Source organism: Haliotis rubra, unplaced genomic scaffold (assembly GCF_003918875.1).
Source record: "Haliotis rubra isolate DU_JTF1 unplaced genomic scaffold, ASM391887v1 Scf400, whole genome shotgun sequence".
In the NCBI taxonomy this organism is placed as follows: Eukaryota; Metazoa; Mollusca; class Gastropoda; order Lepetellida; family Haliotidae; genus Haliotis; species Haliotis rubra.
In genome coordinates this window covers 302,824-323,639 of record NW_025767081.1, presented here as the reverse complement: position 1 = coordinate 323,639, position 20,816 = coordinate 302,824, and the positions used below count along the sequence as shown (strand labels likewise).

Below are 20,816 nucleotides of genomic sequence, written 5' to 3'. Positions count from 1 at the left end.
CATTTGAATACCGGTTACACGGTAATTCGACTCTTTATAAATACAACACGCATGACCGAGAAGAAAATTTGGTCCCATGAGATTCAAACAACAGCAATCTTGTATACATAAGCCAAAGTAAGTCAATGAGACGCTGATTAGTGTAGCAAACTCGATCCAATTAACAAACCAGCTCGGCTCACACCTTTCTCGCCTTTGACAGGTGAGTTCAAAAGCAGATTAGTGATTTTAGGAAAATCACTGTCTGTGCTAATCAGATCTGGAACTCGATAACGTGCCCCTATTAGTGATAGGGAAATCAATAGGGATAAACAAATGATTAGGCGTGGAGGAATTAGGACTGGATCATCTTTTTTTCTTCCCTCATAGACATACCTATGTCTCAAATACATCGATAAGTCGAATTTATTACTTGTTCCCCAGAGATCCGACTCATCAGGATTTGACTGTATACACTTACTTTATTTTTGGTCTATAGCATTACATCAAGGGCTAAAGTGAAGGGGAAATGATAAGGTTGGGGCTGTGAGACAGACATCGGTGCTAACATCATCATTATTATTAAAAGTCGATTGTCTTTACCCAAAACTCTCACCAAGCAACAGTCAAGATCTCACTTTGACTATGCCAATTCACTTTTTGTTTGGGATAACAGCTTCCCCTGGTTCATCGACTTCAGGTTGTACAAACACAGCCGCCAGGATAATAACTCGCTATCCTCGAAGAGACCACATCACCCCCAGGTTAAGAAGAACTGCATTGCCTACCTGTTGCCAGACGATAAAATTCAACGTACCTCACCATTATGTACAAGTGCCTGAAGACCAACACTGCTCCATCTTACTTGTCATCTCTTCTTAACAACCATAGACCAACAAGAACTCTTAGATCACAAGATAAAGATCTGCTTATCACCAGACCATCCAGGACCAAATACGGGGACCGCTGCTTTGAATGTGCAGCTCCCATGCTATGGAACAACCTCCCTATGTCGCTAAAATCCCCCCAAGTCTACAAACTTTTATGAAAACATTTAAAGATACATCTATTTGAAATGAAATAGACTGAACTGCAATAAGCGCTGTGAGCAGCCTAGCTGGAACTCGGCGCTATAGAAAATGAATTATTATTATTATTACCCAGACAAATTTGAATAGCTATATTTACTGGTACTATACTGAGGGAAACAAATAAGGGAACAATCAGCTTCATGGCAGAGTTCCATTATTTATTCTCAGATTTCTACCCACAGCACTATTCAAAGCTGGTGATGAAACTTTGAAAATATTAAAGGAACACTTGGAATTTTCCTGTGTTCCTTTATTTGTTTCTCTCAGTATATCAACACTACTATTAAAATCTTGGGGCTTAACCTGCACAATGATATCACAATGATTCATATCGCTTGGCACAGAATAAACAGTCAAATAGTGAAGACAAAACAGACACCCACAGGAGTAAAGAGACTGACACTTAATCTAAAGTAGTTGACTGATAATTACCATTCAGTAACCTCTGTAACACTGTACTGCTCACAATGGATGTGTGGCGTAACTTCATGGTGCCCTCAGGTCGAGATCAGGCAGAAGGCCCGCGGCGTTGGCATACATCTTGATTCCATTCTCTGCTCTCAATACAGCCATGGTCAACATCCTTACCTCATCGATTTTCATCAAGGCTGTAAGGTGAACCTGAAGAAAACATATGATTTTGTTAATAATGGTTAAAATTAGAATACAGATGGTGTAGTTTGTGTGCGGGAGAATAAATCTGACCACAAAGCATAAAGTAGCATGTTGCTTTCATTAATCAATTAAAATCACCTTTCAATGAAGGAGAGGCAAGATAATAATTTATCTTACCTCACACAAAAAATGTCGCTTTCTGATGGGTTGGGTCAATCAATGTACCGGCTTTTAGCTGAAAGTAACATTTTCTATGTTACCCGCTGGGAATGACAAACTGTGGAAATTCATATGGTACTGTTGAAGTTAGTAGTGTTTGGCTGTTATTGGTATTGGCTAAAAGCCTAACTCTGGTATTCATTCTTATAATTATTATGATGGGGTCTTGGGTCCAAGTGAGGGGTTCTGGTGAAACCCCTTATCTAAATTGGCGCATGCTGGTCAGCTTCTGGGGAGTTAACTCAGCAAAGAGTCCTAAGTCATAAGCAGGCTAATCATAATTTTATTTACAAGAATGGAATAACATGGGGTGGCCACAGAGAGTCAGTACAACCCCCACTCCTGGCTAAGGGCTAGAGCTGACCAGTGCTGGGAGTCTAAACCCTACTACTGACAAACATGTAATTTTCTGAGTAAAATTGATATTTTATACTTATCCTGAATCATGCTTATTGCTTGTCTCCTTCCTCTTGCTTAACTTAGTGGAACACTTGTATCTCCTATTGAAGCTCCCTTCAATAAAACAGGCGACGATAAAATCACTACTCACCAGAGTTGTCTCTATTTCGCTTTGGCGGGAAACCGTGGTGCCACATCGTTCTCCCACGCTTCACTCTCTCCTGATTATGAGCCCGACACTAGAATTTGCAGGGAAATCCAAAGTGTCTAGTGGGGGAGGTTGGGAGGGCTTACCTCATGAGTCAGGATAAGTATAAAATATCAATTTTACTCCTGACTCCATGCTTATTGCTTGTAGAATCCCGACAGATTGGAGGCTGGCAAGTAGCTTTTCGATTTCATGTAGTGATTTACGCCATCTATACCCCTATGGGTGCCACTCCTATTGGCACTGTAAGTTAACTTCATAATCTCTTAAGCTGCTGCCGCTGACCTTGTCCTTCCAGCTGCCTTTTGATGGGGACCAAGGAATGTTTTAACTTTGGTCCTTTCTTCTGTTAACATTTTTTATGTGGATTTTTCTTGTCTCCAGCTCTTGGATGCAAAGCACTAAGTGGAGAAGCCGCATCTCTTTCCTGTACAAGTATCCTTACAAGTACTGGGTCATATCACTTATGCTAGTCGTTAGGCGTGCATTGAAGACTTCTAAGCAGAACTCTGCTGAGTGTAGGCTTTGTAAGTCATGTGATAAAAGGGTGAGACTTCGCCTCAACGCCTTTATGGGACTGTCAACTGTTGTGCTACAACCAGTGGGCCGAAATGGTGGAATGCCAGAGATGGGCTCGGGTGGCTTATATCCCTCAGGGCAGTGGCTTTGCAAACACCATGTCAGATTTCCAAAAGCAGCCCTCCATTATCGCTCTTTAGCCAGCAATTCCCATGTAGTTTGTGCGTGCTGACGCCAGAGCTCTAACTTCGTGTGGGTTGGAGGCTCTTGGAGGATCTAGTCCTGCTGCTTTGTAGGCCCGGTGAGAATGACAGTTCTGATCCAGATTGATATCTGAGTAGTCGCGAGGAGACCTCTGTCTGGCATTAATGCTGTTGACATCGGAGACCCGAAAAGTCGTAACTTGAACTTGTGTCTCCTGATTCTGGATCTTTGTAGATATATTTTTAATGCTCTCACTGGGCATCAAGGATAGGATCCTGCGATCTTGTGGTCCAAGGACTGGAGATGATACTGCTGGTGTAGCCGAGGTAGCCTGGGGAATTCTCGCTCTGGGCCGTTGGGTACAAGACAAAAACAATGGTGATGATGTTATGATTTTATTATGAGGCTGTTGCTGAGGTATCTGAAGAAAGAAAAAGATGTTTCCACCTCAGCAACAGCAATTGGAGTCATTAAAATATTAAATTTACATTAACTATATTATGCATTGTAAACAAGTATCAGTTAGCCAAAGTAATCAATAAACCTTTGCAAAACAAATTTGTAAATGTATGGAGAGTACACGGTCCATGCAATGCACATGGTCAATACAATGTATACAAGTTATAATTAATTGCTTTAAAGTTTAAAAATCATAAATTAAATATTACCCTTAATAGTTTTAAATTACTGTTTGTATTAATTTAAGCACCTTTATATAGAAGTTAAGATAAAATTGAGGCAGATGGAAAAGGATTAGAAAATGGCCATACCTGAAGAAAGAAAAGATGTTTCCACCTCAGCGACAGCAATTGGAGCCAAAGGAAGTAGACAGAGGGACACAATAGCCAATTAGAGGACAGATAACACATCAAAGGAAGCCTTTGATGTGACTTATAAATAGAATAGGGAAAGCCCAGAAGATGGGTACTGAATCACAAAATAGAACAGAGGTGAAGGGAAATCCTTGTCAACAAGGCTCCTGGAAACAGATAAAAAGGTGAAAATTAAGAGGCGGAGTTCAACGGCAAACACGGACAACATATAACAAATAGACATTTAACAGAAATTGGAATTGTCTGTCCGGTTGACCTGGCAGTTGATTCTTTGGCGATGAAATCCACCGTAGTCCCATATGCACTGTGTTTTGATTTTCATCAAAGCGTGTTCTCTCAGAAGTCCAGAGCATGTATTTCCGACATCCCATGGCTGTTGCTAGGGGCTAGCAGGAACAGCGCTCTTTGTGTCAAGAACTTCGATGGATGTCCTCTCTAATGGTTCGTGAAGAGCGTCACTGGTGAGATGTCGTAGAACAACGTTGAGGTCCCACGCCGGAGCTTTTGAATCTCTGTTGTTGGTCCTCCTTTTTTAAGAGCGTAGCAAGGCCAGTAACTCTGGTACTTTCGTTAGCTTGGCACCTGTCCTCATAGTGATGACTGGAGCTCAATGCCGTAGGTGACAAATGTAGTCCGCCACTTGAGGGTGCATTGCCTTTCTAGCTGAAAACCGTTCCTTGCAGCTGCATGTCTCAAAACTTCGCCACTTGTCGCCGTGACAAGTTAAGTGCGGAACTAGACTTGGCGAGAGCTAGTGTCACTGCTTTCGCTGCTCTGGCGGAGCACCCTCTCTTGTTCAAGCACACCTTGATACAGTCCACACGCGTGTAGTCGGAATGCCCCCTGGGTTGCCGTGCGGTGCCTGCTTTGTGTGAGGATGTACTACTGGTAAGATTCGGTCCACTCCTGGCAGTTGCGATTGCGGTGGTCCTAGTTCTTGTATGAGAATGGGGAACCACACTCTGCTGGCCAGTAGGGCTGCGACCAAAATCAGTTGTAGGTCCGTGGTCTGGCTGATTTTCTGCAACACCCTCGGTATTAGAGTTGAAGGTGGAAAGCGCTGCAGCGTTTTAGTCCTTCCCAGGATATGCTGAGAGTGTCCGTTGCGGCACTGCGGATCTGGTATTGGTGAGGCCGAATGTTGTTAGCTGACTGTTGAAGCTTGTGGCTTAAGAGGTCTATTAGTGGGGTTCCCATCTCCTTGATGACAAGCTATCAAAACCCATCTTTTCCATGCCAAGCTTCTGATCAAATCTCACTGCGCTTTGAGCATAATATCCAAGTATGGAAAAGCGCCAATACAAATCCACTATTATTATTATTATTATTATTATTATGATCTGTTTGAAGATCTCTGGATGTAGCATCCATTCCGTTGGAAGACGGGTTGAGTTGGACAGGAGAGGGATGCCTGCTATCACATTCATGGCTCCTGAAATGCTGGCATGCTTGCATGTGGATCCAGTTGAAAGCAGAGGTCCAGCAGGTTCAATGATCGTGTTGATCCTTGCTTGTTTATGTAAAAGCGCCACTGTGGAGTTGTCCGTGTGCACCATTAGATGAGCATTCTGTAGAATGTTGGCCCAGTGGAGTATGGCGTTGACGAGCTGCTTTCATTTCCAGCATGTTGATGTGCAGATTTTCCTCCTCGCTGTTCCATCTCCGGCCGCCCACTTCGTTTAAATGAGGTGTATACCAACCTTTGGAGCAAGCGTCCCGCGTTACAGATGAGTCTTGCACTCCAGCTCTGCTAAGTAGGTGCCTCGCATGAACATTCGATCTCTGGGTCCACCCATAGTAGATGTGGTCCTAGGCAGTTTTGGAGACCCGAAGGGTCGGTCGTCGAATGAGCATTGATGAAGACCTGTTACGAGGCGTAGTTGTAACCGACCTCTGGCTGTCATGTCTTGTGCTGACGTGAGGAGACCCAACAGACTCTGCCATTGTCGTAGTGGCCCGCGTGAGAGTAGAGCTTGTGAGATGGTCTGTTGAATCTTGAGCCATCGGGTCCGGCGATCGCGGTTCTGCGTCGTGAGAAATCTGATGCATAGGAACTGCAGGTCCTGTGTAGGTTCTAGGTCCGACTTGAGTAGATTCACTAGCCACCCCAGTTGTGTAAGCGGTCTGATGGTGAAGTCCAGCTGTAGTCTGAGATGCTTGGGATCTTGATGTACTTGAATCCCGTCGTCGAGGTAGAATGCACTCGCGTAGACCTCGATGATGTAGATATAGTGACTATGGCTTCCCGTCACCCCTTGTAAACAACCAGGGGCCGATGATATTCCAAATGGCAGGACCTTCCATTGGTAGTGTAGACCATCCAGAGTAAACCTGAGGTACTTCCTCGAGGCGGATGTACAGGAATATGCAGGTAAGCGCCCTGTAGATCTATGCTGGCCATGTAGTCCATCAGGCGGATGAGGTGGGAGTGAGTTGAGGTAGATGTATAATGTCGAACTTGGGAGGACTCGCGTAGATAGTCTTTGTTGAGCGCCCTCATATTAGAAGATAAGTTGGAACTTTTCTTTGGAGTTTTTCTTGGGCACTAGGAAAACTGGGGAGTAGAACCCTGGTGTGATGTTGGCTGGATCCATGACTTCTATGGCTTGCTTCTCTAGTAGAGATGTGACCGCCTCTCATAAACTCTCTGTCAGATGGGTCTTGAAGCCGAACTTGTGAGAATTAGAGCTATGTTTCGGTGGAGCTGCTTTTTAGTTGTATACTGATATCCGTTTCTTAGGACCCTGGATACAAACGGATCTTGAAGTAGTCCCCAGTTTTCCCAGTACAGTTGAAGGCGTCCACCCGCTTGTGAAGGTTGTATGGGAGCGGCTGGGGTGGAAGACTCCAGTTGTTCCGAACCCCTCTTTCATCGCCGATGATCCCTGGCGCCTCTGGGTGCCCTGCCTCGTCCGGTCGATCCTCTATAGTTGCCGGTTGGGCTTACCCGAAAAGAATCTTTTCGCCTCTGGAAAGAATCTTTACGCCTCTGGAGGTACCTCATTTTCTTGTCTCTTGCCTTCTGGATCCCGGCGAACTTCGACCTGCCCGAAAGTAAGCGCTGGGATGTCTGCCTGATGGCGCTGGCCAGTGTATCAATGGACTTGATCATGAGGACCTCTCTGGAGTCTTTGGTGACTTCCTTTCGGCAATGTCGTCAATCTCTCCAGCGAAGATGGATGGAGTTGACCATGGGGCTCTGTAGAGTATTGACTTGGTGAAGCGCTCACTCCAGCTGCAGGAGGCGAGTAGACCTTGTCGTCGGAGTACTAGTGTCAGTGCTCTACGGAGATTGATGAGAGATGGTCCGTCATAAATTGCGGTCCTTCTTCTGCATAAGGAGTGCAGAGTATATCATCCTGTCTTCTTCCGCAGTAAAAGCCCCCGAACTTAGCTTGATGAGCGTTTCGCTTGATTGCCCTGATCTGTTGAGGCCGAAGAACATCCGCCTGGTCATTGTTTCGACTTGCGCCAACTTCTTGTCTTCGACCTTATAAGACTTGGTCTTGGCATCGCTGATGACTTTATAGTTCTCAAATCGATGTCCTGTGCCTTCAGGAACGGATCCATGTTGTGGGATGAGAACTTCTTGGCGTTGAACTGTGGCAGATGCGGCGCCTGGGCTTTCGTGGCTTTCTTGAAGGCTGCGTCTAAGTTCTCTGGGACCGCTGCGATGGGATCAATCGGTGGGAGAGTGATCGTGTCGACGTCATCATCCTGCATTAGATAGGTGTGAGCTGTATTCACTTCCTTAGAGGGTGACGCCAAGTCCAGACCGTTGGCCATCCAGTAGCGTATTTCTGAGTCCGAGAAGATAATCCCGCCGTCGTCCTCTGTGATAGGTGTGCTGAGCAAGGAATGGTGATCCTCCTCCGGCGGTGATCTGGGTGGTGACCTTTGCGACTGCGGGGACCTGCGTGGAGACCTGCGCGGAGACCTGCGTGGAGACTGGCGGGGCGACCTTCGTGGAGACCTTCGCGGAGACCTGCGTGGAGATCGTGGATAGGAGCCCGTGAACTGCACGTCTGTAGGGTGAACTCTTGCGCTGTAGGAGACCTGCGCTGAGATGAGCGACTTTGGTTCGCGAATGCCTCGGTGAATCCCTCGACGATCTGCGTGAGGCAGAAGAAGTCTTGGATGCTGTATCCGAAGTCCTTCGCCAGTGCCTTCGTGAATGCTGATCATCTGAGTCCGCATCTGGGGATAGGCGATTGGTCCTTCGTGAGTGCCTTCGCGAATGCTGATCGTCCGAGTCCGTATCTGGGGATGGGCGAGTCGCCCGCTGAAAGCCTTCGCGAATGCTAATCGTCCAAGTCCGCAGCAGAGATGTGTGGAGTCCTCGCCCTTCGCGCAGGCTGGTCCTGATGCGCAAGATTTGTTTCCAGACGCCACGCTTGTTGGAGGGCCTCTCTGAAGCGTCGTCTGCGTTGGAACCTTCGAGGCTGCCGGGTCCCCTCTGCGGGCTGGTTGTTGATCATCGCGATGCCCCCTCTCCAGTGCGGAAGCTTCTCCATCATCTCCATGATCTGTTGGGAAAACTGCTGCATGAAGTACCCGGGTTGAATGTCTGCGGTGAGAGATGAGCTGCCCTTTCTGGCGGTGGTAGCGATTTGGTCAAGGATCGGTCATCTGCCATCAGCGTAGATACCTCCGACCGGCGTAGAGATCTGGCGCTGAAGTCACCGTTGCTAAAACTGGCCTCTTTTATGCGATGTATCTCTGGGTACAATGTGTGAAGCCCATACTGCTGTCCATCGTGATAGTCCCTGAATTGATTGCTAAAGCGCGTCAACTCAACTCAGTCAGTCAGTCGATGACGATGGCTGCTCATGGTAGAGTCCCTGTTCAGTCAATCGGACAATCTCGTGAGAATGGTGGCCATCGTCCTGGGGGTGCGTAGCCTTCTCTGGGTAGATGACGACTTCCTACTCTTAGACTGCGACGATGGGACATCCGGAGTAGCAGGCCTCTTCATGGAGGTGGCGGACACCGTCCCCACCCGCCCCCGAGGAAGTCTCAGGCGTGAGCACCAGACGGAAGAGGGTCGCCTGACATCAGTTGACTCGTAAGGGACTCCAGCTGGTTTATCCTTGACATGACAAACCCGTCTCGACCTTATCTACAGCACGCCTAAGGACGAAAAGAAGGTAATTATTAAATGCAAAATTAGTTAAATGCTGGCAATGAATGCAGCCGAGCTGGAAGAACATGGCTTAGTGCAGCTAGGGGCTGGCGTTGATGAGGGTCAGCAGCAGAGAACCGAAGTCTACAATTGAAACAGGTTTTCATGAAAAGTAAACAACTGAACAAACAATTTACAAAACCGTGACTAAACAATGCTAAATATGACTAAATTTCAAACCATATTGTAGTAGAATACTAACTAAACCCTCTCTAAAAGTAGAATAGAGGATAATAACTAAGTAATAAAAGGATATAGTGCTGTATAAAGAGACACGGGCCAGCTCTCACAACCTGCTCACAGGGCGAAGGAGGAGAGAGTGAAGCGTGGGAGGAGAACGGTGGCCACGGAAATAGAGACAACTCTGGTGAGTAGTGACTTACGTCCTGTTTTGTATTGAAGGAGCTTCAATAGGAGATCCAAGAGTGTTCCACTAAGTTCGCAAGAGGAAGGAGACAAGCAATAAGCATGAGTCAGGATAAGGAAAATATTCGAAGTTTCAAACTATTTAATCTGGAATTAAAACAATAAAGATTACGATTGGTTGACTGATACAAAATGGGTGTGCTCTACATTAACCAATACAGAATATAGAGACTGGGGTGTGTCCTACAAGACTGGGAATGACCAGTGTGAGTGAGTTAAAGATTTAAAGTCACATACAAGAACAATCACTATAGAGAATGACCAGACAGTGGGGGAGTACTTGAAATCCTGCTAATCCTATTTTAACTGGCACTAATCTTGTTGGCATATTTACTGTATGCTTGGATGTTTATGGTATTACAATAGGTGCTTTTGATTACAATAGATGCGCTTTACTCTGGGCCATGTCTTAATGACCCTAAATTGGTGTTTGCTTAATGTTATTGTCATATAGATGATGACATGTTTATCAAAAACACTTTATTAAACCATCTTGACATAACTTTGTCTTACTGAAAGGTTTGTCTAACAGCTTGAGTCCTTGATACCACCATAGACTAGGATTTATCTTCAACATCTGCGAGAAATTGTGCATCCGTAATTTATACTGTTTTCAATAGTATGTCTGTGATATGAGTTTTGCTACTTTTGACTGGAGTCTTTCTCTAAGCTATTACTGATGCATGATGAAGCAACTTATTCTATATTTATATTTTCCTAATATCTGAATCCTAATATATCGCTTGTAGTGGTTATAATTAATAATGAATTTTTGTATGAATTAATATTCCATGACATAATGATCCCATACCTGTGCTTCAAACAGTTCAAAATTAACATTGAGGGGTTCGGTAAGATAAATACTAGTACATTGTTCACTTAGTCACGAGGGGGATATGGGCTGATGTACCCTCTACGCTTGCTTATGTTCCCTGAGCCCAAGGTTACATAGAGGTTAAGATCAACCCATGTCCCCCTCGTGACCAGTGGACAACTTATATTGTAGCATTATCACTTCAGTTCCCAGGATGTATACACTGCATACACTCTATGTGATACTGTGATACTTATAATACTGTTATAACTTTCAATTACAAATCTTATGTCCTGCCTTTCACAGTAAAAAGGACACTGAAACGTACATTACCTGTGCAATATTCGTGCAAGGACGACCTTCATTTCATGCATAGCAAAGTTCTGCCCAATGCAGTTTCTAAAATAGACACAGACAGGGATTAAGAAAGGAGGCAAAAATTAAAATATGTTTTTGATTAAAAAGTGAGTGAGTGAGAGTATGGTTTCTACGCCTACTATTAGCAATATTCCAGCAATATCAATGGTGGGGACATCAGAATGGGCTTCACCACATTGTACCCAATGTGGAGAATCGAACCCGGGTCATAGGCGTGACGAGCTTAACGCTTTAACTATAGGCTACCCCACGCCCCCTTTTGATTAAAAAAGCAGACATTTTAACCAAATGTACAATTACATATAGGGTTGTGGTCTATATCCCGTTCGTTCTGTGCGATCATAGCGCTTACGATGATCGTAACTCCCATACTTTATCATAGACTTACGACTGTCGTGGCGCTTAGGATCGCTTTGAGGAACGGGGCCCTGGTCTTTAAAAATTATGACAAAGAGAAATCGAACTATGCCTGTATGGGTTTCAGATTCTTTGAAATATTCCTCCTTAGGGTACTTATAGCATTTAAATGCATTTTAAATCCCACCGACGGATTGTAACAATATTTGAATAAAATATTTGCAAAACAAAAACTACGTTTTGTCTTGTGAGACCACCCTTACAGGGCCCTCTGGCTACAATGAGCTTGGTAACTCTAGACCGTAGCCTCGCACCTCACTTTCCATGCTGAACTGACATCAGACAAGAATGTGGGGAGGTGGGCGGGCATTACCCAAGGAATATATTCAGAATCTGAAACCTATACAGGTTGGTTCGATTCTTTTTTATATGTCCTCCTTAGATGCTATAAGACAGACTCTAAAGACGAACTAGGAGCGGCATTCTGTCTGCAGAAAACACCCAGAGCAAAGAATTAGATTTCCCAAGCTCATTATAGCAGAAAAACACCTTACCCGGTCACGTGTCCACCATGTAAAATCAGGCGGGGGCATGAACCAGGGTCAGGGTCGAACATGTAAGTGCCCAGCGAAACCTCGCTAAAAGCAAACTAACGGACACACCCTCCCTCCTTCCCGTAATCTGCGGAAGCGAGAAAATGGGGTCCCGCAATAAGCCGCCAGAACGAAATGCCTTAATATGTATATATTTGGGAAAGACTTCAATCCAGAAATCTATGCTGGTACCCGTTTCAACCACGAAGCGTGGATGACATCTGACATGTTCTGTGAGATAATAAGTGAGACATTTTCATGCATGCGTGCTGAAGATGACAAACCCCAGTGTATAAACTTAAGAGAGAAGCCTTGGGTCATTGAAAATCTGCATGGGCAGATGTTTTTCCTATCAGGCGATCAAGAACTGTTTCCAAGCATGTTGAAATTCTGCCAAGTCAAAGAATCCCCGAATATGCCTTTACAGCAGCCCACCATTAAAGACAACTTTTTGTAAGTAAAATGTGTAGGTGAAGCAATGTGTAATAAATCCAGTGATTGTCTTTGATGTTTTGTTTTGATTTCTTCCGCGTATCGATGGTAAGGAAAGATATCAAGAGAGTAACTTCGGTGCATATACTGTGGTTTCCAGCGATGCGAGCGCGTTTCACTATCGAGCGTTTTTAAAAACCCAAATTGTTTTGTATTAACAAAGGTCTGACTGTACATGATGATATGATGTAAATATTTTATATGCTTAATATCATGACACACTTGTTATGTTATTAAGATTATTACACGTTTGGTTAATGTAGACTATAGTGTATACATTGTAGATTAGGTACATATTATGGATGACATGAGGAAGAAAGAGTGTGTGTGCGTGTGTGTGTGTGCGTGATAACGTGGTGTAATATAGATTGTATTTAATTGTGTTATTTTATTATATTAGGTCTTTGAAGCACTCATTTGCAACTGGTTGTTTACCGTAGATTGTGGATTACCTGCGTCCCTGAGGCGAGGTTAGTAATTGCATGGGTTATGTTCTTAATGTTATGTTACATATCAGATTTTCATTTGTATGACTGTAATTTGTAAGATAGGCTGATACTTATACTTAAATTGAGTAACCCTTGTGGTGTGCAGAAAATATTAAATGTAATTATATGTTAACTATGTACTTGTTGCTGTATACCAGTAATTGGAGATGTTTATGTTTTATTTCATGGGTTTTATCACCTGATCCATCATCCAAGACAATAAATCCCTGAACCCCTTACAAGTATTCGTCTGTTTTCAAATCTTGACTGATGATACCGCTGTTACACACCAATGACTTAAACAATAGCTGTGGGGTAGCCTAGGTGGTTAAAGTGTCCACTCATCATGCTGAAGACCCGAGTTTGATTACCCACATGGATACAAATTGTGAAGCCCATGTCTGGTGTTCCACATCATTGATATTACTGGAATATTGCAACATCTGACTTTAGGGACTTTGAAGGTAATATTTATAGAAAAGAATTCCTTTCTCAACCTATCAGTTACACATTTAGCATTGTGACAAAGCATGACATAGACATGTATATCTCCAGAGTAAATACCTTGATCCGCAGCAGAGAAGGGAACATAGGAAAAGGGGTCCTGTGCCTTCACTTCTTCAGAAAGGAATCTCTCAGGATGAGAACTCCTGCGGGCGATCCCACACATGGGGGTTGTGGCACAGATTGTATAGATGCATACCCACAAATGTGCCTTTGGGGACATCATATCCTGAAGAAAAGATGGGACTAAAATTTCATGTCTTCGAGCCATATATGTGTACCATATTGGCCACAGTAAAGTGTCCTTCAGGTACATCAGAAACAAGAATCCTCATACCAGCTTCCAGACAAATCAGTAATAAACAATCGCATGCAACCTGTGCCCAGTTTAAAATTTTACATGCCATTCAACTTACTGGTTCCTATGGTTCTTAGCGATCACAAATTACCTGCCTTTAAATTTTAGGAATATTTTACTGAACCAATCACCGTGGAGCATAAGGTGCAACTGATATTGCTTAGAAATCAAAGCCACTGCCAGTTACAATGGACAAAGACATCTTTTCCCTTAGAAAATCTCTCTTTAGGGCTTTCTTTGTCACTCAGTTTTCAATGTGAACTTCTCACAAATTTCATCATAATCAGTGGGACTGGTTACCATGTTGTTGATATTGAGGCTGTTAACAGTAACTCACATTCTCATTTGTATGTTAGATCTATCAACAAACCAATGAAAATGGCAAGTTAAATCAAGGGCAGGTAATCCGAGATTGTGAGAACAAAGAATGGTTCAGAGGGGTTGAGTGGGGCTGTCAGTCTGTTGGGATTCTAGGTTAGAACTGATCCTCAACACCTCAACATGGATGGTCTGATTCAGTGACTTGGTTTATGGCATGTCAATGCATTATATCAATCACAGAACTGTCACAGGAAGGTTTAATTCTTTACAGAACACTGTTTCATAGCAGTAAATCTAAGTACTGTAAATCTTGAAATTACTGCAGTTACAAATTTATACGACAGGTGGATGTCATTTTTTAAATATAACTGTCAAGTTAAATTAATGCAGGGAAAGACAACACTAATTTTTCACATTCAATTCACTCTTGCATTAATTTCACGATTTACAGTATTGCATACACTTCTTGCTCTTCTCATGCATTCCCACTTCTAAATGCCCTTTAAAGATAAGATTTACAGTATTGCTACATGCATGTGCATACACTTCTACCAAAGAAATATCACTTTTGTTTTCCTCCTTGTGTCATGGAGAATGGCAGTGAAGCCACAACTGTGTTTCCAGTTTAGAGGGTAAGTTTCAAGTAAAATTTACATGCTACTGAATCTCAAACTGCAACCTCTTCATTGAAAGCACTGTTGGTTTTAATGGAACACAATTTAAGATCTCATTTCATCTATTAAAAACATCCAAATTCATCATGCCTCATATCAAATAAATACTTTGATAAAAGTTTATATTTAATATACTCAGCAGCCAAAATACACCGTCCTCTTAATTAAAAAAATTAGATAGGCACTGTAATCAAATCATTACAGAAATGGACATAATTAAGCGGATCAAAATTTTTGCGTACAATATCTTGACTCATCAATGAATAACTCAGCACAATTTCAAGACATTACGTGAACGTTTGCAGTCCACTCAGACCCTTGACTTCAGTATCTAGTGTGACCACCACGAGCGGCAATAACTGCAGCACAGCGTCTATGCATGGAGTGCACCAATCGATTTATGAAGGCCATTGGCACCTGGAACCACACTCTGAGAAAGGCCTGGCGCAATAAATCGGCTGTGTTCGGCCTTGGTATGACATTATTCAGTCTCTTCTGAATTTCATCCCAAAGATGTTCAATCGGGTTAAAATCAGGACTAAGAACTGGCCACTGCATAATGTTGACACCGCTCTGCTGTAGGAAGTCCCGTAGCCCTGGCAGTATGGGCCGGGCATTATCATACTGGAAAATGTTGTTCGGTGGCGACGTGCGAAATGTGGTATGAAGTGGGGTCTTTGAGCTTGGTCGATGTAGTGCTTTGAGCTTGGTCGATGTAGTGCAACGCTGTGATGCCGCCTCCTCTCCCTGGACCAAGGTTCTGGAACACCACAGAACCCACTCTCTGGTTTAGGCCTATTCCATCCCATACCATGATGCTTGCACCTCCCCATGAGTCTCTTTCCATAACACATTGGTCTGAGTAACGCTGGCCACGTTGTCGCCATATTCTTGTTCTGCCATCTGCAGTTCATACGCAGTACCGACTCTCATCTGTGAACAGAACAGTTCTCCATTGCCTGTATCGCCAGTTTTGGTGTTGTAGGGCACACTGTAGACGTTCACGCCAAAGACGATGGGTGAGGATAGGTCCACGGTAAGGTCTACGGCAATGGAGTTTCCCGCTGTTAAGACGTCGGCGTACTGTATCAGTACTGATTGGTCTTCCGTATGTTCCTACTGTCTGGCATGTGCTGTTCGGATGCCTGCATGAAAGGATTCTGTGCATGCTGTCGCACAACATGGCAGTCTTGTCGTCTTGTGGTCACCCTTGGTCTGCCAGTACGGGAGTGATCATTTGTGGTGTTGGTGGCCCAGAAACGTTAAGCTGCAGCCTGTAGATGGTGCTGAACGTTGGCCTGGAAGTGATTGGCAATGGCTTGTGCAGTGTGGCCAGCTTCAAGTCTTCCTACGCCTGGTTCCTCTGGGCTGTCGAGAGTCGCGGCATCCTGCTGACATTGTAATGTAAATGTTTCAACCAGGTTTGGGGTTGCATTTGATAGGGTTGGTCCTTTTGAACAGCATGTGCAGCATGAGTTGCATGAAAAGACATGGAGAACACCGTACCATCTCCGAGATCAGGTTGCGTTTTTGAAACCATTTCCTGGGTTCAATTCTGAGTTTAGGAAGGAATGCCTTTGCTCAGATAAAGTTGGAGATGTTATCAAAAATATGCAATCAAAACATTAAATGAGTTTACAGTTATATCGTTTATGCTAAGGAAAATTCCAAACTGACGTTTCTTTTGCTGCTTAGTATATATTGTGTCTTGATATCCTCTACAAATGACTTGATTCACAAAGATATACTTAGAACCTACCACCAAGGACTGTGTCCTTCGTCAGCTCACGCTCAATGAAAGGAACAGGCGTTCTATTCCTCAACGACTCCTTCAAACACAGAGAAAAGAATTCCAGCTTGGGCAGATCTTCCCTGAAAGAATTGAGATACTTATTAGTCATTGAACAGGTAAAAACAAGCCATATTGCTGCTTACTGTTTCCTGAAATATTCTATCAGACCACTTCCTTGAGTGGCATTGTTGGAGAGTCAGATAAGGACAAACTTTATTGATGAACAACTTATTTATTCAAGTGATGCGATGTTTGATACAGATTCTTATCGTTGTCAAGCTGAAAGCATGAATCAGGGTTATACAAAACAACTAGACTGACTGACTGAGTTTGGTTTTCAGCTTTTAGCAATATTCCAGCAAATATCACGGCATGGGGACACCAGAAATGGGCTTCACACATTGTACCCATGTGGGGATTCGAATCCGGGACTTCGTCGTGACGAGCCAACGCTTTAACCACTAGGCTACCCCACCGCCCCAAAACAACAAGAAGTTGTAACAGACAGACTCACCGGTTTACTCATATAAGAACTACATCCCATTTGAACTACATCCCAAATTAACAACAGGGATTAATTATCTCAGTAGAGGCACCCCCATGGCATGTAATGAGCACAGCCCATCAGCTTTCCCAGAAGAACTATACTTGCTTAAAATCCTATTGACCAGTAATTATGTTCTTGTAAAGGTAATAACCAGAAAGTAAAGGACAAGAGAGAAGGGTATGTTGTAGTTAGTGAATGTTCTTGTATTCATATGATAGAAAAAAACAAGCATAGCTTAGTATATTGGAGTAAAGGTAAATGTATTTTGGAGTAAAGGTGAAATATATATAAACGAATGGGGTTTTAAGTTAAAATAGTATTGTTATAGACTGCAATTCACCTCTGCTCCCCCTCATTTCTTAATAAGTGTACTACCCCGTTGCATTGTCGAAATACCTTTAGTTGTGTAATGCGGCCGTTAAATAAAAGTAAATAACAACAACAGCAATCCAGTACCTCGATGCTACTTATTGAAGCTGATCTAAACTAGTTCTATATGGATCAGATTTAACACTGAAGATGAAAGTGACACTAAATTATCACACTAAATATATAAGCATATCTATAGATGAACTATCTATACATTTATATATAAAACTTCAGACTTAATCTGCACAAGATCTTTCGCTGTTCAACCGCTCTTCATGTACAATGAAAACTAAGTGTCAGTCATAGGTGGACGTGACATAACAGTAAGAAGCTATGTCATATAAAATTATGTGAGTGTTGTCAAATTCAAAACAGCATGTCAAAATGCAATGCCATATGGGAAAACTCACTTATTTCAGTCTATGCTCAGTGTCAGCCTCCATCTTCCTCCACAACTAAACGAAGTTGTTTTCTTCAGGCAGAAATACTTTTAATGTATTTCTTCCACTGATATCTCCTCCCACCTACATAATTATCCTGTCCATTAACACCTGCTTGGTCAATTTGTCTCTCACTCCTCGTAAACTTTCTCATTTAGAGAGTCCAATATAGCATTACATTTTTGACATGCTGTTTTGAGATTTGACAATACTCATAATTTGCAACCAATCTCTTAGATATTTTGTAGACTTGTTGATGATACCCTAGGGCTACTCTGTGATTTTTTTATTAAATTCAGTTTATCTATCGTTGAGAAAATACTTGTCAAAACCGGTTCACTTTTGGGGGACACTGATATATTGTATTGATTCAGGTAACTTGTATTCTTATAGATATTGCAGTATATTGGGAGTTGAAGTGTTATTTTCTTTTCTATACAATTGATAGTATGTATAGTAGGCCATTTTGTCAATTAATTATGAAAAACATCAGCTGAGTATAAACGTCTGTGTAGATTTAACTTAATTTTTTTAGATAATCACAGATTGTATGTAGTTTTTTACCCATTATCACAAAAAGTACTGCAATAGGTATCATTTCAAAAGCATATTGTGCTATACCAATAATATTAATCATCTATTATTTGAGAGTTTAAGAAATATTTCTGAATAACCCAAAATCCCATGTTACTGCCTAACAGTAACTCAAGAACTCACTCACTTACCACATGATATGGTCAGATTCTCTCCCCTTCAAAATGCCATCTATTTCTTCCTGAACTCGAGTCTGGTACTCCGGGTATTTAGCCATGTGGTATAACATCCAGGACATAGCACTTGTGGTTGTGTCATGGCCTGCAGGTAGGGAAGTATATGTCATATTTCCCACTTTAAAGATTATTAATTAAGTATATTCCACACCATCCAACTTCGTACAGCCTGATGCTGATTAACAGCAATAAAACAAGAAGTGTTGAGTTCATGGTAAGAGCCCTGTGTTTGAGTGAGGCATCCATACGCTTTGGAATGGTGGAAGCTCTGAGTGAGTGAGCAAGTATGGGATCATGCTACTTTTAGTAATATTCCAGCAATATCATGGCTGGGGACACCAAACATTTGCCTCACAGAATGTATCCATGTGGGGAATCCAACCCGGGTCTTCCGCATGATGAGTTAATACTTTAACCACTAGGCAACCCCACCTCCCTGTTACCACAGTGGAACCAGATAAGAAGAGTGAGTGAGTTTAGTTTTACGCCGCTTTTAGCAATATTCCAGCAACATCACGGCAGGGGACACCATACATTGGCTTCACACATTGTGCCCATGTGGGGAATCGAACCCAGGTCTTTGGTGTTATGAGAACACTTTAACCACTAGGCTACAAGACTGCCCAGATAAGAAGAGGCAGCCGCACACTTTCTCAAACATATCACAATGTAAGTGAAACAATCTTGAATAAAACATTATACCTATCTCACCTGACCTCACCACAGTTCATCTCAGTTTGACCCGTGAAGGTCCGGGTTAGAATGAACCTTCAGTAACCCATGCTTGTCGTAAGAGGCGACTAACGAGATAGGGTGGTCAGGCTTGCTGACTTGGTTGACACATGTCATCGGTTCCCAATTGCGCAGGTCGATGTTCATGCTGTTGATCACTGGATTGTCTGGTCAAGACTCGATTATTTACAGACCGCCGCCATATAGCTGGAATAGCGGAGTGCGGCGTAAAACTAAACTCACTCACTCACTCATCTCAGCTTGGAACATCATCAGTATCAGTGCTTTAGAATTAGTTCCATCATTCAAATATCATCAATGTTTCCAAATTTTACCCTCAAACAGGAAGGTGTCCACTTCGTTCCTGATCTCCAGTGAAGTCAAACCATTCCCATCCTCATCTCTGGCTGTCAGGAGAATGTCCAAGAAGTCCAGTATCTTCTTCTTCTTTCCGTCTTCCTGAGTTGCAGGACCATTCTCACTCTGAAAAAACACGATTTACAGAGGTACAGATAAGCTGCATATCTGTGTAAATTACGCAAAACATTTATGTGAAAACTCAATTCCTATTAAGTCTATTGAGTATAAGTACGCTTGAAGTAAGCATGTTTTGTAAATACTCAATAAATTTGACATTACATACATACAAACAAAAAAAGATAAACTAATATTGTTCTATTTCAGCACATGAACTTGGCAACTTGCAGTCTTTCTTATTCTTTCTCATATTACAGACCAAACAAACACGTAAACCAACATTTAAACTTTATCATATTTTTACAATTAATGGAAAATGGCAAAATACCCATCTGAGTTTGTGTGAGGTGGGTACAATTTATTTGGTTACTCAAAGGAAAATTAGGATACCCTGTTGAAGTTGATTATCAACAACATTTTCAAAAACCTGTGAGTAGAATCCATGGATGGTATATGATTCTTCATATGTGCTGATGGCTCCAAATTTTACCCTTGAAGGGTGTGTGTGGTCCGATTACAAAGTTCAAGGCTACATGCTTGACCCCATCTAGATGGTATCAGCAATTCCCTTCATTAACAATATTTTTTCAAAATAGCCACTAAGCCCAAGCTAGCCCGTTGAATCTTTTAAAAATCCAGTCGGGTCAGTCAATCTCCACAGTCACTGGATGGGTTGGCTAGTGAATTTTCATGGGGTCACTTTGCAAATACATCATTCTCTCCGACTTTGTTAACTTAAATCATGCAAGATTATGGCCTGATAAAAATGTCCATCATATTAGCAGCTTAATGATGGAACCCTAGTGTTTAATTCAAATTTTGGACTAGTGAATTCCATCATTTTTGGGCTAGTAACTTGCAGGCATAGCTAGCCTGACTGGCTAGAAAAAATTTGGAAACTATTTCGCGACTCTGGTCCTGGGTGAGTCAAAGTGAACCTCAACATGAATCTCAAGGATGTGGAGCTTGAACCTCAACATGAATCTCAAGGATGTGGAACTTGAACCTCAACATGAATCTCAAGGATGTGGAGCT

At 42.7% G+C, this 20,816-nt stretch overlaps 1 protein-coding gene across 2 annotated transcripts in view; it reads right to left on the bottom strand.

Moving 5' to 3' along the window:
- Positions 1-20,816, bottom strand: part of LOC124287462 (ultra-long-chain fatty acid omega-hydroxylase-like) — a 102,800-nt gene that overhangs the window by 66,510 nt on the left and 15,474 nt on the right. The window contains exons 7-12 of one of the 2 annotated variants that reach the window (XR_006901273.1): positions 19,640-19,787; positions 18,528-18,657; positions 16,414-16,526; positions 13,362-13,530; positions 10,823-10,888; positions 1,411-1,691 (exon numbers count right to left, since the gene is read on the bottom strand). The exons of the other annotated variant lie outside the window; for it this stretch is intronic. The gene's annotated coding sequence lies outside the window, so the exon portion shown is untranslated. Of the gene's footprint in view, positions 1-1,410; positions 1,692-10,822; positions 10,889-13,361; positions 13,531-16,413; positions 16,527-18,527; positions 18,658-19,639; positions 19,788-20,816 lie in introns of those variants that run through there. 2 annotated transcript variants of the gene reach the window in all.